This window comes from Suncus etruscus, chromosome 3, assembly GCF_024139225.1.
Source record: "Suncus etruscus isolate mSunEtr1 chromosome 3, mSunEtr1.pri.cur, whole genome shotgun sequence".
Taxonomy (NCBI): Eukaryota; Metazoa; Chordata; class Mammalia; order Eulipotyphla; family Soricidae; genus Suncus; species Suncus etruscus.
In genome coordinates, this window is record NC_064850.1 from 150,170,546 (window position 1) to 150,192,611 (window position 22,066).

Sequence of the window (22,066 nt, forward strand, 5' to 3'; positions counted from 1 at the left end):
CGCTTCATGGCATTGATCCTTGTTTGCATAGACACATTAAAATGGGAAAACACCATACATATAGATAAGTTCTTATCTAATAAATCTCAGTACAATGTACCTTACACCCTGAACATTGATATAATGACCTGGCACAGGCCTCAGAAGAATGGGCATCCTCCATTCACGCCAAAACCAGGCAAGCTATCTACGAAACATCCAAGGTCTTTTATAGCAACAGCTGGAAGCAGTCCTCTACCAGGAAAGACACTACCAAGGGTCTGACATCGACCCCCTAAAAAGAGACTTCCGTTTACACTGAGAAGACTTGACAACATCAATGACCTGCTCTACAGGACATGGTTCTCTCTAGTGCCACTTAAGTGTGAGGTGAAACAAGAGCATGCTCTGCACCATCCTGACTGCAATATGGGATATGCAGACTCCAGGATCTTTAATACAGAAGCATGATACCAACAACAGAGACTATGTGAGGAATGGAGGTGTATTGCCACTACAGACGATGACTTGAATTGGACAAACTAGTTTGCCTGGAGCCTAGAGTCAGTCCTGTGCCAGGAAACTTCAGGGGTAGGGTCTCCTTGTATTTAGACCATAATTTGTCTTTCCATGTCCCTTATGTTTTGGTGGGCCTATGCAAACAAATGCCACTTTAATACCGGTTTTTACTAAGTTCCCTTGACGCTAATCCTTAAGAAAAATAACCCACTAAAACTTTTGAGGTTAACTTAAACTAGTAAGCATGTGCATGGAACTAGAGAAATGTACTTTGCCCTCAATGTTTAAGGAGTTACATAAGTCTAATGTCTTTAGATTATATTGTGTGCTGCTAAGAAATAGTATGTACTACAACTGGGGATTTGAGGGACAAAGTAATTGTATTGTACATGGGTTTAGTTTTGTTTTTCTTAAAGTTCTTTGGCTGAAAATTCAAGGCTGGGATATCATCGATGGGAATACCGTGAATTTTGTTTATGGGTGATTGGGCTTCCACTGTAACTTTACCCTGTCCTCTTTCTTTGCATCTTTGTTGTCATAATTAAAATAAAAATAATAAAAAAAAAGAAAGCTAGACTTCTAGTTCTCTGTAAAGACAGAGGCAGGAAGTAGGCAGAGGAAACATTATCTTTCAGTCTTTCTTAGGTGTTTAGGAATCTGAGGAACTATGAAAGTAGGTGTTTGAAAGAGTAAATCAAAATCAAAGAAGTAGTGAGAATACCAGGTACTAGTCACTTTCCTGTATATTAACACAGAAATCAAATTGTACTCCACTAGATAAAAATTATGAGTAGGTGGATTACAGAAACTTCATCTTCTGGGGACAGGGAAACCTGTGCTGGGGTGGGCAACAAGGAGGCTAATGTATTAATGACTTTATTGAAGATACAATAATTTTCATGAATATACTTGCTAATGAACTTTTACTTCTTTCTTTTTTCCATATCATCATTACTTATTTTTTCTACTTTCTATTTTTTAATAACTTCACTTTCTGTCATCCTGAAAAAAATGTATTATGATCAATATGTCAACTATGTGATACATTTCTTTAAATAAATAAATTAAAAAAGAAGCAGCAGTAGGGCTTTTGTCTTGCACATAGCTGACCCAGGACAGACCATGGTTCAATCCCCCAATGTCCCATATGGTTCCCCAAGCCAGGAGCGATTTCTGAGCTCAAGGCCAGTAAACCCTGAGTGTCACTGGATGTGGCCCAAAATCCAAAGAAAAATTGATTGATTAACTAAAAAATTGTGAGTAGGTGGTGTTTCTCACTCCTTGTTGTGCCTGCTAAGAGGCCTCAATATCTTTGTGTGTCCTTCCAAGAGAGAAAATAGAGAGACTGACTCAGAGAATCAATATTTGAATACAGAGACCAACCACAAAGGTCCAGAGATTTCAGGGTTATGGAACCAAATACTGACCCAAGTAGAATAAAAACCTTCATTAGGCAGTGTGGACACAATTTCTAGGAAGTCAGGGTTTCTTATGCACATCCAGCACCATTCCCATCACCAGTGGATCCAACTACTGGCCCAACACTCCTTTCTCTCAACATTCCCAACTCAGTTGTTCAGATTAATTTTTTTCATTATGTTGCCTTTGGACCTTTGTTGCTACATTGCTGTGTATCTTTAAATCTGATGTGTGAGACAGATCATTTTCCACTTATCATTTTCTTTCAGGCTCACTCAGCATTATATCCTTTAGTTCCATCCATGTTGCTGCAAATTGTATAATTTATTCTCTCTTAGAGACAGAGATTTTTTAAACTTCATGTCAGAATGAAGTCCACTAAGTCAGTACTTTGATTACCTCAGGTGGTCTGTGCCCCAGAGACATTTCCTCAGAGCACAGATTAAGAGAGCTCACAGGGTGCCTGGGGGGCCCTGTGGAAAACCACCATGCAGAAGCAACCCTTAGCAAAGGATATTAGGAATAAAGCCTTTATACTCCATCTCTTCCATCTAGTGGGGAATTCCTAGCAGGCACCTGACATTACTTTCCAGAATTACTCAGTGAATCTATGTCTCAGAACCCAGGACATAGAGCATGCCTAAAATGCATGTTTCAAAGGCGCTCTTTCTCTTTTCGGCTCTCTAGGATCACTTCATTTCTAAAAACCTACTCGTACTTACATTCTTGTTTCTGAGTTCTCTTCTGGAAGAACACTAAACTAAGTTAAATATAATAAAGAACACCATTTCCCCTTTTCCTAGTGAAATAAGAGTCCTTGGCTATAATTGACCTGCTTTTTAGAAGCAGCTCCATTAACTTTGCACATGTAAGTTAAGGAATATATTTGCCTGGTATTTTCACTGTGGTCATACTTAAGGCAACTTTTATACTCTGAAATATCATTCTTTTAAGTAGAAAATATTGATTTGATTTGAAGTAGGTACAAACGTTTTGCAAGTTGAATGTCTTGTAGTAACTTGAGTTTGACAATCTCATGAATTGATGCAAAGGGCTGTTCAATTCTCAACTGCATCAGTATTCTAATCAGTTTGAAGTCTTTCCTTTTGCTTTTCCTGCTCACCTCTGGAGAAGATGCCAACAATGTCTTGAATTTAAACTATGAAGATAAAGGAAATAAAAGTAAGAATAATTTAAGATGATATGGGGCTGGAGTAGGTAGGGCATTGGTCTTACATGCAGTCAACCCTGGACAGACCCAGGTTCAATCCCCGACAACCCATATTGTCCTCAGAGTCTTCCAGGAGTGATTTCTGAGTTCAGAATCGGGAATAATCCCTGAGCACCGCTGGGTGTGCCCCAAAAATCCAAGGAAAAAAAATTTTTTTTGCTTTTTCGGGCCAAACCCTGTGACGCTCAGGGGTTACTCCTGGCTATGCTCTCAGAAATTGCTCCTGGTTTGGGGGACCATATGGGACAACTGGGCATCAAACCATGGTCAGTCCTAGGCTAACATGGAGAAGGCAGATGCCTTACCACTTGCGTCTCTGCCCCACCCCCCAAAAATATTAAGAGCAAATAATACAACTGTGGAGTGTATAATCATTTGTCAATGATCTAATGGGACAAATAAATTAATGATAAGGTGCCCTGTCTCCTGGCTCTCATTTAGACATAAACATTGCCTTAAATTTGATGCAGCAAAACGTAATTTAATGTGAGACAGAAATAGAGAAAGAGAGATCTTCTCCTGGGAAGTTAAAGAATTTTTAAGGAAGAGAAGATATTAATTTGATGCTATAAAACCTTATCCCAACTCAGTGCCCATTTAGTTTTCTTAGTTATAGGTCAGTAGGATGTGGTTTACTAGCTTTAATAGAAAGTTCTTAGGGGTTCATATCTGTGCCTCATGGTCTTTAGATCAATGACTTAATAAGTCATTTTCTCACTGTGAAAACAATACCCACCATGCTTTGCAGTTCAGGGCAAAGACGGTGCCCAATTATCTCTATCCACTGTTCAATGGTAATGGATGTGCATGTCAATATTAAGTATCTGATGTTGGAGTATGAAATTCTCACGCAGGGTTAAGGAAAGGCAATGGTGGTATGATATTCAGTATCTGTGTAATAATTCAATCCATTACAGGACTGAGAAAGGAAAAGAAGAATCCAAACAGTGAGAATAGTGAAATGTAATTATTGTCCTCAAATGCTTGGGTTAAACAGTTCTCCAAATCTTGAGCACCAACATTTATCATTTAAAAAGTCATCTAAGAAACATCAAATAATCACCTCAAGATCATAATGACAGAATATGGCCCATCTCTACAGTCCTGTTGATGTAACAAGATATTTTAATAAATTAAGTATTTCCATTGAGACCACTGATAAGAAAGAATAGATTTGATCTCTGCTCCTGCCACCTAGTTAATGGCTCATAAATTTCTTGAAATTTCTAATTGGTAATAGTCTAATTATAGGGAGAGGGGATGTGTACTTGGAGAACTTCAGTATGGGAGTTGGTAACCAGAAAGATCAAGAACGTGGTAGGGGGGCTGGAGAGATAACATGGAGGTAGGGTATTTGCCTTGCATGCAGAAGGATGGTGGTTCGAATCCTGGCATCCCACATGGTCCCTCGAGCCTGCCAGGAGTGATTTCTGAGTGTAGAGCCAGGAGTAACCCCTGAGAACTGTTGGGTGTGACCACAAAGCAAAACAGAGCAAAACTAAAGAAAAAAGAACGTGGTAGAAGGTAGGTCATGTCTTTCCTCCAAGAAAGGGAGAAGGAAAGAAGAGCTGGAGTGTGAGTTAGTCCCATATGGACAGTTGATGAGCTCATAGAACCAACCTTCAGGCTTCTATCATTTCCAGGTCATTAAACTCAGGGAAATGGCCAGAAAGTTATAGGAGAATGCTATTTCCTCTCCATCCCTCTCCCATTTAGATTTTCCATTAAGCGGTTTCTGAGTTGTATTGTTTCCAATAACCATGTAGTAGGAAGTAGATCATTTTACAGATTTCTGTGAAGGTAGTCTAGTAAATTATCAGACAGGAGGATGGGAACTTCAATCTATAGCTAATTAGTCAGTATAGAGGAGAATTTGGGGAATTGTGATTGATATTTGAAGTGAAATAAAGCCCATGTTAATGAAGGATCTGTGATAATTATAGATATTTAGCATCAGAACTGATTCAGAACTGATTAAGTGTGCTGGTGCTATAATATAGTGTGTAGGGCACTTTTCTTGCACACAGTCAACCCTAGTTTGATCTCTGGCACTTTATATGGTCCCCTGAGCTCTGCCAGGAGTATTCCCTGAGGGTAAAGCCAGAAATGAGTCTTGAACACTGCCGACTATACCACTAAATCCCCCCCCCCACACACACACACACGTGTGGAATTTTCTGTAGCATCTGCAGAAAACTGGAGAATGCCTTGGTAGGAGGAAATACCTACACATTCAGTTTCAAAAGTTTTGTTTGTAAAAGCAGATGGGAGTCACTTTCTGTAGGAAAGGGCTTCTATGAAGAGGCACAAAAGGTAAAAATCCTATGACAGAAAGAACTCAGAGTAGTATATCCTATTAACCTCTTGAACAGTGCCACATGCCAAGCTCTGAATAATCAGTGGGTGCATAATAATTATAAAAGTACGGTGCTATGACCATGGACTTGAAAGCTATTGACAAAATATCAATCACCCTTGCATGGGGGAAAAGGAAGAAACCATATTTTCCCAGAGATTTAGATTTCATACTATCCAGAGATAGAAATTAACCAGAGAGAGTCCCCTTACCAACAGGATGGGATCCAACTTCTCTGGAATTTCATTTTGTGTTCAAAAGGAGAAAAAATTACATTAAACAAATCATTAAAGTAACCAAGATTTTATTTTTGATGTGAATATGTTAATCCCTAATATCCAAGCAGAGCCAGATAACTCATATTTAGGAGTCCGAAGATAGAATTCAATGATAGAACACATGCTTAAGATCCTGAGTTTAATATATAGGACAGCAAAGAAAATTTGGTAAGAAAAAAGACATCCTTTTTTCCCTCCATTTCCCACCATAATAGTTTTTTTTAAATGAATATTGTGTTAGATTTTTAAATACCTGGAGTAATTCTCAGGGCTTACTCCTGGCTTTACTCTTGGGATCATCCCTGGAAAGATTCCAGGGACCACATGTGGTGTCAGAGATAGAATCAAGTTATGGGAGAAGCACTTTACTCCCTGTACTATCTTTCTAGTCCCCAAACAAATATTTTGAACTCATTAAAATCATCATCTCTTAGGCAGAAACCATTCTAGGTTCAAGGAACTGCAAATTAAGAGATGACAATTGACAGGATTTAGGGTTGGATGGACTTTGGTCCTACTCTTTGCAGCTGCCCTATTGTGACTATCTTGATCTCTTTATATGATTGCTTCACATCTCAGCAGCGAATAGCTGAGATGTAGATGGTCATTGTGGGAATTTTCACTACCCAAAGAGTGAAGGTTCTCTTATCTTTATGGCTAAATCAAAAATCCCTATGTAAATTCTTTTTCCTGTACTTATTTTATACCTTAGAGAATGTCTCCTGGAATTGCAGTAGCACTTTCATTTCAGCTTCCTATACTTTTTCCCTGTGGCCCGTAGCTTCCACAAACTGAGTGAGCAAGCAGGGTACAAGTGTGGAGCTGACGGTGGGAGAGATAAACATGCAAGATCATGCTTGGCTCACTGATGCAGAATGGAATGACCTTTCTGCACCTGAAACTCTGAACACTAGATTTACCCCTATAATTCATGTTTTTCAAGCTGAACCCTTTAGCCTAGACTCAATTTACTGGAGGAGCTTCAAAAATACAATAGACCAAAGATTAGCTACTTTCATTTGAGGAGGATTTGGGAAGTACTGGAGATTTAACAGTAGAATGCATATGGAATCCCAAGAAACTCCAGACAGTACTATGAATGTGACATGAATAGAGACATCCTTAGTGCAGCCCTTCCCACACTCAACTGTGCCAGAGGTTCTGAGCACCATGAGGAGGGCTGGGTGAAGCAGAGTGAACTTTGCACGTGGAGTCTTTCTGCTTTTGATACCAGACAACATACTGTAGTATCAAATAACATAGGGTCAAAATAATGCCACAGTTATTCAAAAGGCACAATTTCTCGTGCAAATTAAGTAAGCTTCCCAAAATATGAGCCTTTTATATGAATAAAATTCATAAAATTGAATTTCCCTAAAATAAACTTTATACTTTAATTTTAAATTTCCACTTTTAAAAATATTATTTTATTTGGAGAAAGCCACTGAGGCTACACCTCATAATTTTCAGGAAGTACTCTTGGTTGTGCTCAGGAATTATTCCTTACAGTGCTCAGGAAACTTTACATGATGGCTGGGGATAAAACCTGGGTCTACTGCATACAAGGCAAGAAGAACTTTACCTGCTACACTTCTCTTCTGGCCCCAGATTATCGTTTATTATATGATATGAAATAAGTTCTGATAATTATAACACTGCTAATTGTGGTTTCTAGGTTGCTGTAGGATTTACTAGGTTACTGAAGACTTAATGCATGCTTGGGTATGAACTTGTCATCAACTTAAATTCTCTCTCACAAAATTCATTCTACTTAACCTATTACTCCCCTAGTATATAAATCAAGAGGAAAGTAATCAAGAATACTTATAGTATTCATAATTACAGATAAAGACAACTTGAAACAGTTCTTTGGATTCAAAAGAACAAGCTACTTTTCAAGACATAAAGAACAAAGCATTTTGAACAGAGCATTGTCAGTCCTTTGTCTCGTTGTGAACATACCATGAGTACCCTGGGATTCCAGGTTCCCCAGAATAGCTAGGTCAGAGAAGCAAGTATCTTTGTCCATTCTTCCTTGAAATTTGGCCTCTGAGAGATAAACTCCCTTTCTTGTGTTCCTCTGTGTTTTCTGCTCAGTCTCTATAGAACAAAAACTCCAATTAGACCACCAGTGCAAACCAGCTTCTATTCTGTTTCTTTTCCCCTTCTGCTACCCTCTGAATCTTTATTCCTGTGATTGATGATTCACATTGGTCCAGTACTTTCTGAGAATTCCAGTCTGAATTCAGCTCCAATTTCCATCTAGGCACATATGGAATCTCCTCTACTATTTACTGAAAGCCTGTATATGAAGGCCACTCACTATGGCCACCAAGGGTGCTTGCTCTGTCACATTCCCCTGGAACAGAAAAATCTATCTTTTCATTGGAACTCTTGGACAAGTTCTGCTTTTGCCCACCAAACTAATGACCAAATACCTTACCTCAAACTTGGGTGATGACTTGTTGAAAATAAATCCTATGCCACCACAGAATACAAGCTAACCTATGCCTACCACTGAAATCTAACACATAATCCAGATCCACTCATGGATCATAGGGCCGATGTATAACAAAATGTTGTTGCATTGGTTTGGGGTAATTGTTCTAATATCAATGCAACTTCTCTTCAAAGTTTTCTCTGAAACTAATGAAGCTAACGGCTAGGAGACCCTCCAAATAAATTTTTCATCTATATGCACCCAGAAGAGGCAAAGTAAAGACCACATTATGTTTCCAAGAAAAGGCTGCTACCTGCATGATTGATTTTCTGAGGAAACAAAATGTGTACAATTTAGGTCTGAATTAATAATGATATGCTAAGAAAATATGCACCAAATTGACTTTGAGAATTTAAGCAGTTCATTCTGCTATCCCTTTTGCACAAAGAAAATTGTGATATTTTATATAAGAGGGTAGGACAAGTGCAGGCTGTCAGGAGCAGAAAACAGGACTTTTGCCATTTACACAGAAACATCTTCCAGTGGGTAAGGCCATAGACCCAAGGATGGCCAGAGAAGATTGATCTAAAAAATGAACAATTCCAGAGTGAATTATTCCAGTAATGATTTGATTTCCAAAGTCAAGGGGTTATGTCTATTTTAAGATAACAAAAGATTAGAAAAGCCATCCTCACACACTTTGATGAAAAGTAACTTCCAATAGGAGGAGAAATAGTCAGAGTAGTAAAGAAGACACAAAGTTCATTGGGTATGGGACTAGAACAATGACTACAAGGCCAGAATTTTTTTGGCTTTGATTCCACAATTTTGATTGTATTAAATGATTATTACTTAGCTCTAGGAGTTAAGGGGAACTCACTGCAAATTTTGAAGCTATAATGGTGTTTTTAGAATCTGGGAAGACAGAATTTTTAAATAAAAATATGAAACTCTAGGCTTTTCAGGACCCAGAAGGAGAGAGGGGAGAGAGAAACATAGTATTCAGGTTTTCTACCTCATCTTGTATAATGAAGAGTGACCACAGGAATCAGGCAATCTGGCTTGGAATGCCTTGTTCAGGGACAAATGGTAGGAATAAAAAAAAAAAACAGAAACCAGTGTGGGAGAATCAGCAGTGTCCCTTTCCGAAGAGATCAGAGACAAGTGCTCTGTAGGAAAGGAGAGAAAGGGGACAGGCAGCAGGAAGAAACTAGAACAGCTGCTCAGTGAGTGTCAGCCTTGGTTCAGCAGGAAGTGGAGAAATAATTTCTGGATTCCCCAAAGTCCACCTCCAGGCCCAGAGAGTTCCCATGCAAACCCCTTGCCTTGACACTGCCACATGGAATGTAGCAGCATTTTTTATAATACTGCCCCCACAACCCACATATTAGGAATTAGAAATGACTATTAAACTCTAACATTCTGTGAAAATAAAATACAAATAAACAACATAAAGCCAGCAGAAAAGAGATTCTTAGAATGTGGGCTACAGAATTCAAAAAACAACCCTCTTAACTCATGCCCCAAACAGATTTTCTGGAAAGGGGTCTGAGACTTGGTGCATTATTCTCAAATCTGAGGGTTAGTCATGGTGACTATACAGAGGGAGGTGTCTTTACTCAGTGGAGCAGCTGAACATAGATTCAGTAAGAACTAGAGAACTAGTTTAGCAAGTAAGTCACTTGTCTTACACATGATTGACTCACTTTCAATCTCCAGACCCCATATGGTCCCTTGAGCCCTGTCAGGAGTAATCCCTAAGCACAGAGCCAGAAGTAACCTCTGAGCATTACCTAATGTGACCCAAAATCACCAACACCAACAAAATGGAATCTGTATCCTGTGGAAGGAATTGGAAAGCTTATGCTACTTGCACACTCACTTCCTACTTCTAGAATTAGACTTCTCACCAAATTTTACCAGAGCTTGTCAGCATAATCTCTTGTGCATTCAACCTTTCTGGAAATTCATGGGGAACAGGGATCCATTATCAAATGAGATCAGATTTGAAATGTATTAAGAGATACCAAATAATCTATGTATTTGAGAAAGATTAGTGTCTTGTTTTGTTTGTTGTGTTATTGGACCACAGCCTGTGGTGCTCAGGGTTATCCTGGCTCTGCACTAAGAAATTGCTCCTGGCAGGCTCAGGGGACATATGGGATGCCAGGTATCAAACCTGGGACTGTCCCAGGTCTGCCACAAGGCACACACTTACTTACGCTCTGGCCCTAGTTAGTGTCTTGACTAAGTATGTCTCCAAGGGCAGCTTCACTCTAATACTGGGCAGGATTGTAATTGCTGCCATTTAAGTGTGTTTGTGTTGTGTGTGTGTGTGTGTGTGTGTGTGTGTGTGTGTGTGTGTGTGTGTGTAAGAGAGAGAGAGAAAGAGAGTGGGAGAGAGAGTGAGTGAATGAGCGAGAGGGGGGGGCAGAGGCATAACTGTTGGTTGTCAGGGCTTACTCCTGACTCTGAGCTCAAGGATCACTCCTGGCAGACTCTGAGGACCATATGTGGTGCCTGGATTGGCTACATGCAAAGAAACACCATCCCTGCTTAACATTCTTTTAGGCCCAAGTCTTGCCACTTTGTGGAGGAGGAAGCAAAGTCATACAGACGTATTTCTTTAACGTAAAGTTATTGCAATGTTAATTCCCGTGCAGCAGGCATTCCCAACTACCTTACCTCTAGCTCAATCACAGATGAGTTTCCAGATTCCAAAGAACACAATGGTAGCTGATATATGCTCAGGTTTGTCTCTCTGAACCAGAAATGTCTCTCAAAGAAACCCAAGCATACCTTCTTACTGTGCTGTACCTGCATGATTCTTTGAAGTAAATTAATTTTATTCTGTAATTTTATAGCAGCTGGTGTATTTTTGACATTTCTAAAAAGCTATCTTCAAGGAATAGGCCTTTCTCAGAATAGTTTATTCAAAGAAATAACAAAATTACAACTTTGCTACTTATTGGCAGCATATCTGTGGGCAAGCTGCTGAGATTTGTTGTTCTTGTTTCTTTTACTTATTATTAGTATTCTGATACTATGTGAATATACTTTCTACAATATAAAAAGAAATCAATTCACTCCACTCTATTAAGCACATAAATCACACACCAAAATATTTTGAAAAGAAAGCATAAGTACAGATATTCTTTTATAGACAGAAATGTAAGAATCCCACCAATAAAAGGAGACAGAATTATGTAGCACACTTTAACAGTAATCTTTGAGATTAATCTTTGAGATTAATTAATGCTTTACCATAAGTACAAGAAAGAAATAAGTTCATTAGTGTCTACATCAATAAGTAAATGTCATACTGTTATGATAAATTCTGGGGTGTAGTTTACATGGGATTTTAACTTAATTTTATTTAAATTTTTCATTAAAGAATTGTGAGTTACAAATATTGAGAGTTGGGATGTAGGCATACAATATTTCAACACTAATCCGTCCACCAGTGTCAACTTTCTCTAGCAGTGTTCTACTACATTTTACCCTCCCTGTCTCCAGGTACACCTTAGCAGGCACATTTCAAAGTTCAGTGGTTGTAGTTTAAGCCTCATTACAACAGTGTTACAGTGTTGAGTCTGTGCTTTGAATATTTAATTATACCACTTTTTACATCTTCAGAACAAATAAAATCTCTGATTCTCATCTTCCTTTTACTTCTCTTTCTCTTCACCACACCTTGATTTTTTTCTTTCTCTGTCTCTCATCTCACTAGTGTCAAGGTTGATTTAGGCATCCCCCACTTGCTACATTACATTTCCTCATTTATTCTGTCTTTTATTTTTCTTATATCTTCTAGATGAGGCAGACTATTCTCTTCATTCCTCTCCCTCTAACTTAGTTCACTCAGCATAATTATCTCCGTGTTCATACAAATATAGGCATATTTTATGTCTTCATTTTTTTAATTACTGCATATTCCATTGTGTATATGTACCACAGTTTCTTTATCAATTTATCTGTTTTGGGGTTCCTGGCTTGTTTCTAGATTCTAGCTATTGTACATAGTGCTGTGATGAACATAGGAATGCAGAGGGCATTTTTGTATTGTGTTTTTGTGTTACTAGAGTATATTCCTAGTAGTGGTATTGCATTAAGTGGGAACTTAATGTCCAGTTTTTTTTTTGTTTTTGTTTTTGGTTTTTTGAGGAATCTTCATATTGTTTTCCAGATAGGCTGGACTAGATGGCATTCCCACCAGCAGAGAATGAAAGTTCCTTTACCCCTCCCCCCATCCCTGCCAGCACTGGTTGTTCTTGTTCTTTGTGATGTGTGCCAGTCTTTGAGATGGTACCTCATTGTTGTTTTGATTTACATCTTCCCATGATTAATGATGTGGAACATTTATTCATGTGCCCTTTGGCATCTGTAATTCTTCTTGAGAAAATATCTGTTCATTTCTTCTCCATTTTTTGATGGTGTTAGATGTTTTTTCATGTTGAATTCTGTCATACCTTGTTAATCTTATTATTAGACCCTTATCAGATGGGTATTTGGTAAAGAGTGTCTCCCATTCTTTGGGTAGCTTTGTTATTCTAGTCACTGTTTCCTGTGTAAGATATCTCTTCTCTCAAGGCCCTTAGTAAGCTTCCTTTTGAGATGTTAATTCCACCTGGATGGTCAGACCAGCCTATACCTGGAATGCGTGAGCTATTTTGAATAAAGAATAAAAGGTGCTGGCTTGGGGGAGGAGTGAGAAGAGAGGACACTTGAAGGAGGAAGCAGCAAAAGCTTGAGAGAGAGGGGTAGCGGAAAGCTTAGCAGAGAAGCACATCTGAGGAAATGCACATAGCAGAAACAGCCATGGAATAAAACTTTGACTGCTTGTGAATCCTACATCTTTAGACCCATTTGCCTCAGGGGTTAGTGCATGGGGTGGTCTCACCAAACACTTTATATATATATATATATATATATACACATATAAATACATACATATACATATATACATGTATATACATATAAATACATACATATACATATACATATATACATGTAAATATATACATATATTGTTGGTTTTTGGGCCGGTGATATCCAGAGGTTACTCCTGGCTCTGTGCTCAGAAATCACTCCTAGCTTGAAGGGGATCATATAGGATGCCAGGGGGTCAAATCACAATCTGTCCTAGGTCACCTGTGTGCAAGGCAAACACCCTACTGCTGTGCCACCACTCTGGCCCCATATATTTTATAATCAACACCTTTGAAATGCAGGTGTTTTTAAGTTTAAGGTAGTCCCATTTGTTTATATTTCTTCTACTTGCTTGGACAGTGATGTTTTCTCCTTGAAGATGCCTTTAGTCTTAATGTCATGGAATGTTTTGCCTACATTTTCTTCTATATAGCTTTTCAGGTTTCAGTCATATGATCATTGAGTAGTCATAAAAAATGATCAGACAGGGCCAAAACAGTGGTGCAAGCGGTAGGATGGACAGAGGTTCAATCCCCTGGTATTCCATATGGTCCCCCAAGCCAGTAGCAATTTCTGAGCGCATAGCCAGGAGTAACCCCTGAGTGTCACCAGGTGTGGCCCAAAAACCAAAACAACAACAACAAAAAGATCAGACTAAAACACCAAACCCAAAGTCAATGACAACAGAATTGATACCCAATGTACAACAAGCTATAGACAGAGGGGATCAGTCAAACTAGCAGTCCAAGGGGCAAAGGAGGGAGATATAGGATGCATGCTAGGAACAGGGTGGGAGGTAGGTCAACACTGGTGGTGGGAATGCCCCTGACTCATGTACCTTAAATATTACTGTGAAAGACTCATAATTTACTTTGTTCACAATAAAAATTTTAAAAAAGACAAATTAGTAAACTGCTGTATCAGCTATCTATGGCTCCAATGCAAACCTTCCTGAACTTGGTGACTTTAACTAAGCAGTATTATCACCATTCCTGATTCACATTCACCTGAACTCACCTAAATTGCTTCTTTACTCCACTCGTCATCAGTGATACTGTGAGATCTGGGTTCTTTCCAGGACTGGGCATCCAAGCAGAGCCATCATATGCCACCTACTGATAGCTCAGCAGGAGCTGTGGCATGGATAAATGTGTGTGGCTTTTTTATGAGGCTGGATCTGGCCACAGGAAGTGGCTAAACTCCAGTCAAGAGCAAGCCTTTAGCAAGAAGCTACCAGTCAGTAGTAAGAAAGTAGCCTGATCCCCATAGAATGCAGACCACAGAGGAGGGAAGGGGGTAATATGTTAAGGAGGAAAAGACAAAGTTAGGTTCAGGAGGTCACTCTGAGGGAGGATATGTGAAGTTGGAATGTGTCAGGTATGAAATCCTGCCAGTAACAGTATTGTAGACCAAGTTGACTAAACTTAAAGAGAATATGTACTTGTCATAGAGTCAGGCAGGGGGTGGATGGGGGCAGGAATAAGGGGTTGAGGACACTGCTGAAAGGAAGATGACACTGGTTATGGAATTGTTTTGGGGACACTTATGTCCATACCTCATTAATAACAGTAAATTATGCTGTCTTAAAATTAAGTAAAAAAATTAAATTATATATTTTTTAAAAGTAGGGCTGTAGTGAAATTATGAGGGTAGGCTCCCCATAGGGTCCTTCCAGGAGTGATCCCTTTGGACTGACTCAGGAGTAAGCTCTGAGCACCATTGGGTGTGCCACCTCCCCCAAAAGACCTTAATCTACACATATCACTTCCTTCGTATTTATTGACTAAAGAACTACAGATATAACTCATATTTTAAAAATGAGAGAGAGATTATTTCTGCCTGTAGGCAGGAAGCATAACCAGTATGTGGAAAGATGATGGAGTCGTGGAGCAAAATAAAATAAAGTACTATCAGAGGAATCCACATGCTGTCATCTTAGATAGATGGTCAAGGAAGCAATATCTAGAAAAAGATGGACTGTGGTGATCCAGGGACACCCCCTAAGACATATATCTGGATTTGGATTTTATAGGCAGAGAAGAGAGCCAGGGCTGGCCAAAGGTCCCTAGTGGTGGAGTTGGAACTAGAGAGACCAACAGTAAATCACTGTAGTCAGGATGTGGAGCAGTTGGTGCAGGTTTTGTTGTTCCACCAACCTCAGGGAAACAAGATGGTGCCATCAGAATTTGAGTGAATTGTAGTAATTCTAGTGAGACAGGACAGTGGTTGCAGTATTACCAAGTAGGAGGGTGCTGTAGTCAATGAGAAAGGAAGTGGGCAGTGTGGCTGGAAGGCCTGCCCTGGTGGCTAGACACATAAACCAGATGCCCAAAGGCAAATGCTAAAAGGTCAGAGCCTGATAGAACTAGAGCAATAGATGAGGCCTCTAAATCATAAAACTGGGGAGAGGGCAGAGTTGTAGTATTGCTGGTAGAGCATTGGCCTTACATGTGGCTGACCTTAGTTTAATTCCTGGCATCATAAATGGTCCCCTCATTCTACCAGGAGGGATACCTGATTGCAAAATCAGGAATAATCCCTATGCATTTCCATTTGTAGCCCCCCCAATCAACAATCAAAATCGTAAAATTGTTGAGTGCATTAAGGAAATTCAGGAGCTTGAGAGGTTTAAGGTTTAAGGCACTTTTGGTTCATGTATTCAACCCCAGTTCCATTCCTGTCACCACATTCCTGAGCACTTAGAGGTTATTCCTATGTGTAGAGCTAGGAGTCAGCCCTAAGTACCTCTGGGTGTGGCAATCCCCAAAAATAAAGAATGAAAATTCAGTTGTAGACTCTGCCCTATGAGGGGGCGGCTGGCAAAGTGGATAGAAGGGCACTTTCTCTCTGAAAACCAGAGCCATGCCCCTTTGAGCCCATAGCCCATGGACTAAGCCTAAGCCCACAAACTATTTCAGGTCTGCCACTTCCTTTCTTGCAGGCCCAGTTGCTTCACTCATCTTCACCCAAATGGAGGAGTGGACTGAGGTGGCTGCAAGGGACAGCTCCATGACTTTTTCCACTTTCCCCAGAAACTGTTCCCTCCTGTCAAGCTAGCACTGAGTTTTGACATTTTCTAGTGTCCCAGACGAAAATTGGTTCTTCATGCATATTCAGTTTACCACTAAGTAAACTCCTAACAGTTTCTCTAACTCTCTTTCTCACTCTGACTTCTGCTGTACCTTTAGACCTGGGGCTCCTGTGATCTCTGAGGCTCTCCCTGAGATGACTCACTCCCCTTTCATAACAGAATTGCACTTTTTCAGGTGGGATCTTGTGTTTCATGTATATAGATGAGTTACTCATTGCTTTCTGATGTCTCCCACTCTTTGTGTGTGTGTGTGTGTGTGTGTGTGTGGCATTTTTACATTGGAAAGTAAAAGCATTTTAGCATCCTCCAAGAGCCTGAATCACCCCTTGTCAAGGACAGAAGAGCACAGGCACAGAGCGATCCTGCACTATGGTTACATGAAAGATCTGGTGTGTGGGTCTAGACTTGGGCGTGGTAGAAATAGTACCAAATGCTGCTGTTTTGCTATTAAATTTTCCCCTTGAATTAAACATAGTGACGAGCAGCACCAAATAAGGTTTTTGTTCACCAGAAGGTTCTCCTAGAATAGAAACTGCTCACAGTACTTTTCTTGGGAAGTACATTTGTATGGCAATGATCATCATTGACATTTTGGAGTTCATGCACTCAATTATGCAAAGCTGAGCACGCAAAGTAAGTAAGTTCTATTTAACCACTCTGCATTTTTATTTCCCAAACTCTGCCAACTGGGGTAAGCCTACATTTATTCATCAAATACACTCCACACTTGCACCCCCTGGCTGGCACATTCCTGAAATGCCAGCAGCTCAGGCGCTGCCTGGTTGGTTTGGTATGTGGATCTCAAAGCTTGAACAAGTGGCCTGGATTCTTTTCTTATCCTTCTCTCTGATACTTGAGGCCACAGCACAAGGAAAATTATGACAGTGTTCTTTAGGGGGAGGATACAGTTTCATATATCCCCATTTCTCCAGAGGGACAGCACTTCACAGAGGAGAAATAGCCAACCCCCAATTAAGCAGCTGTGCCCCCCACCTTGCCCACCCCCAGTTAGCCCAGCCTCTGTGGCCTGGGCCTTAAAACACAGCACCTGTTGCAAGCAAGCAGGTGTGATAGGCCTGCAGCTGTGGGACCCTGATGCTGCCTGTGTGTCTCAGGAGAAACACAGGGTTCTTGTCTATTTGACATGGGAGGACAGGGTGATAAGAACATTTTGTCCCAGCTCCTGGCTTCCCAGCAAAAATAAACCTGGCACAATTGAACAAAATTGCTATAAGAAATTAGAAGAAAAAAATTCATTGGCCTGAGTTAGCAGGCTCTTGGTGGTTCTTAGTGGTGTTTCTATGGCAACAACATCCAATGCAGGCATTATAGAAATAGCAATTCAATCTGGGACCACACCCCATCAGATGCTACAAGCATATCCTTCCTGCTGTCTTCTGGCACCAATGACCACAAGAGGCAGGATCCCTGGAATGAATTAGCTCAACATTTAGGCACTTGGCACCCCAGCCCCTCCCATGAGGAACATGCAAGCAGCAGGGAAGAGGTATTTGCTATGTGACTGAAATCAGTGGTAATATAAAGATGTTCAACAAGGCTGCAGATGCAGAGTAATTATTTTTTACTTCTACTGTAGTGTGACTTGGGTTAGATTGCTTGGCAAAGGGAAAAGTTGCATTAAAAATGTCTTTAGAGGGTAGAGAGATAGTACAGTAAGCAGGGCACAAGCCCGACTGGGTTTGATCCTTAGCAGCCCATCTGATCCCCTGAGCCTACCAGGAGCACCAAAATGATTACTGAGAGCAGAGCCAAGAGTAAGCTCTGAGCACTGCTGAATGTGGGTTCAAAATGGTAAAAAGAAAAGCAAAACAGGAGCCAGAGAGATAGCATGGAGGTAGGGCATTTGCCTTGCAAGCAGGACAGTGGATCGAATCCCGGCACCCCATATGGTCTCCTGAGCCTGCCAGGAGCTATTTCTGAGTAGAGCCAGGAGTAACCCCTGAGTGATGACAGGTGTGACCCCAAAACAAAACAAAACAAACAAACAAACAAAAAACAAGAAAAGCAAAACAAAGAAAAAATGTTTAGTTCCTTTAGAAGAAAAGTTTTAAAGCTTTGATAGCCCTGTGTTGCAAAGATGAATGACCCTGAAACTCAAGTGATCAAGAGGACATAATCCTTATTTTGTTGTTATTTTTTAAGTTGTTAGTATTTCAGAAATGTTACTGTCACACCTGGCAATGATCAAGGTTTTCATCTGCACTCAGGGATCACTCCTGGTGGGGCAGAAGGGCAGGGATCAAACCTGGATCCCCCAGCAAAGTAAATACCTTCTGCACTGTCCTAACTCTCCAACCCCACTTATTTGATTTTTGAATGCAAAGGCAGAAGAAAACCTGTAGAATGGTCCTAGGATCTAAAATCAACTTGCAAGATTCTGCAAGAAGTGATTCTGGACAGCTCCCAGGTTCACAACTAATGCAAAACTCCAATGTCACTGTACAGCCAAAATGACAGGGACTTCCCCTCGGTTACCTAGGAACATGGGGCCGGTGTTTCCTCCCCTAAAACATTATTGTTGGCATGTGCATGTTATCTGGAATAAATGATAGGGCAGACTATCCATTTATACAGACCTCCCCTACTTCGCTTTCTACTGTTCATAGGACCAGGGTTTCTGCTTTCTTTCTAGTTGTCCTTCATTCCACATAGAAGAATGAGGTTTTTTGCTTTTAGCCTCTTTTTCGGTCTAGTTGACTTTGGCAAAGTCAAATGCAGGTGAGGCTCACTGGGTACATGTACCAGCACCATGAGAGTGAGAGTTTGGGGATTGCACACAAATCCCTTCTAACCAAATTGTAGGCTGGCCAGAGCACTGGTGATAGGTGGGGCTGTGACAAGCAGGAAGATTACAAGATGAGAAGTGTGTTTGGTTCAATGTTTGAGCCTCAAAAGTCAGGAGAAGACAGAGGTCAAGTTGAAGTTTCACGGGCTTTTCTCTTGGTTCTGAGCAGTCCTGTTGGTTGTAAGTTTGGCCAGTGACTGTTTATGCTGATACACTGTGAAGAGACTGGGGATGGTCAGAGCTTCCCTTGTACAGGAAGACTTTGTAGTTCCAGATATTGACATAGCAGAACTTTCACTGTTGACTAAAAGTGTAGTAAGGAAAAATGGATTTCAGCCAGGTAGAGTTGAAAAATGCAAATTGTGTTTATGGGACAAAAATTTTAAAACATGATAATTCTTAGAGTTATGCGTAGAATTTGCTCTCTTCATTTTCTGCTCTGCAAAATAAAAAATTTCTAAATTCAGAACATCCTACCAAATGCTTTTAGATGATCTCTAAATTCAAGTAAACTTGAAAAATTCTGATATAGCCCATAACCATATATCAAGCAAGAAACTACTTTTTTCTCTGCAAGAGATAAATGAAGAACTTCATCTTATCCTTCATTACTTTTATAGAAAAACCTTATGTAAAGCAATTTAAGAACATAACCTAAACCCAATCCCAGGACAGGACTGTATCAAAACCAGGCACTTCTTTTGCTTTTCAAAACCGAACCAAGCAAAACAAAAACACAGCCAACACAAACATGAACTAGCAGAAACCTATTCAGCTTCAGAGCTGCAAGTGCTACAAATCAGTAAAAAATAAGAATTCAAATAAATTCACTTGTCTATTAACAGACATGGAATTCACTTTGCTTTCAAAACACAGACTGTACACAGCATCATATCTCCCATCAGAGGCACCCTGAGATGCCAAGACAAGAATTTCACAGGCACAATGAGAAGAGGAAGCTGCCAAACAACATCTACATGTGGCTGAAGATAGGTTCAGAGCCTGGTGGTGCTGAATGCAAGACCCCACTACAGCTCACTTTTCCCAGGGCTGAACTTGCCTTCAAACAGGGTGGAATCTTAACACTGCATCAGCTGTCTTTTTCCCCTTTGAAATTCCGGACATTCCTTCCTCTCATCCCTTTGACTTGCTGGGGACTCCTGGCCCTTCTCAATCATTTTCCTTTTTCTGGGCTTGAAATTAGGAATGTTTCTTGCCCTGAGCCACAGCTGTCCCCGCCTAGAAAGTGAAAGTTTACTTCTGAGAAGGGAACTACCCTGCAATAAAGAGCCTTTTACAGGAAAGTGGTCATAGACACCTGTGTATCCCCGACGGTGGGGAGGTAGGGAGACATCTGGGATTGAGAGAACAAAAAGGCTGGTGTCTTGCTTGGAGAGGCAGCCATGGCTCCACCTGGTCTGGTGCTGAGTCAGAGAGCTCAGACCCTCCTCTGGTAGGGTGGTCTACAACCACAGCCCCATCACATTTGCAGGGTCAGAGTCATCTCTGCAGCAGGGACAGCATGAGAGATCTAGGCCCACACCCTCTGGCAGGCACTGGCTTGCTTGCCAGAACAGAATGAATGGCAGCAGCATGACAGCTGTTCTTTTTGGGACTCAGTGCTAGGAGCTTCAGTAGGTCCAATCAACTTTGGAGCTCCTGGCTCAAAAATGGCAGCTCTCCCCAGCCTGGCAATCTGCAAAGTTCCTGGATTAACTGGTTATGCAGCACTTTCCCAAAACAGGATCTTTTGCCAAGACAGATGAAAATGAGATAATGAATATTTACAATGTACATGTGTGTATACACATACATATATTTGTATATATTTAGTTTCAATTGTAAAATATACCACAAGTATAGGAAGCTGATGAAGCAAATAAAAAACTTAATGTAGCTTCATAAGGCAAAAAACACTTGTATCCACCACTCATGATCCATGATGAACCTCGTCCCACAGGCCTGCCATCAAATAACACCCACCCCCTGCAATGGAGGACTGTTTTCTTCTCCTGTTTTCTCACTTTTCTCCTCTATCATTACCATGTTTATTCTTACACAAGTCTAACCCTAATTCTAACTCAGCAATAAAATGTTGCTAGTTTAAAAGTTATGCCTTATAAGCCCCCTTGTATAGGATATGGATATGTTTATTCATATAATAACTGCCATGCAGTTATGGTAATATAGTATTTTTGGAAAATAAATTTGTACAAGGGCCTCATCTATGAGCCCCTGAGATAGATTGTACTGGTAAGTAGCAAGCTACATATAGGGACTATAGTATCACCAGTATAGCACCCCCCACACACACACACATATCCTGTCATTTGTTGCTTTCCTGTGTACTTCAGAGAATAGATCTGACCTTTTAGCAAAATCACATTTTCTTTAGGAAAGAGACCAGAATCAAAGGACTAGCTTGTCATAACTTGTTATAGATGATTGCCAAATGTTTGAAAATTTGAAGGGCAGTTATTAGACTTGAATGTTATTAAAAATTAAAATATGTACTCTTATAATTAAAAAAATTATTTGAGAGCCCAAGATAATAAAATATTATATTTTTTCATCTCTCATTTTAGCATCAGATGCTATCCTAGATTGTTTGTGTCTGTTGTATAAGGTGGAAACATTTCTGACAGTGAAGACCAAACATCTAATCCTACCTCTGTTTGTTGAAATCATGTTGATATCTGGAAGTCAGCCACAGTAGAGAATTTACAAATTGAAAATTGGAAATGCTGCAAACTAGGGATGTACCCCTCACAACCTTCCCAAAACATACAGTATTATTTACATCCCTGGGTCACTTAGCTATTCCCCTCATCTCAAAGATTAAGAACTGAAAACAGCAGTTTTCAAGATGATGCTACCAACTTGAAGCCTTGGATGATATCACCAGTCTAGCCTGTCTCCCTGTTACTCCAGACAAAGATATTTGAGCAACCCGGCACTAGATGCAGAACAATAGAAGCCAAAACATCTTCCAGTTAGGGGTGATTGGAACTGAGATGT

The 22,066-nt window shown here is 40.2% G+C and overlaps 1 long non-coding RNA gene across 1 annotated transcript in view; it reads left to right on the forward strand.

Moving 5' to 3' along the window:
• LOC126003410 (uncharacterized) overlaps positions 1-22,066 on the forward strand; it is a 612,343-nt gene that overhangs the window by 283,480 nt on the left and 306,797 nt on the right. The window contains exon 2 of the long non-coding RNA XR_007493788.1: positions 204-290. This is a non-coding gene — a long non-coding RNA (uncharacterized LOC126003410). The remainder of the gene's footprint in view (positions 1-203; positions 291-22,066) is intronic.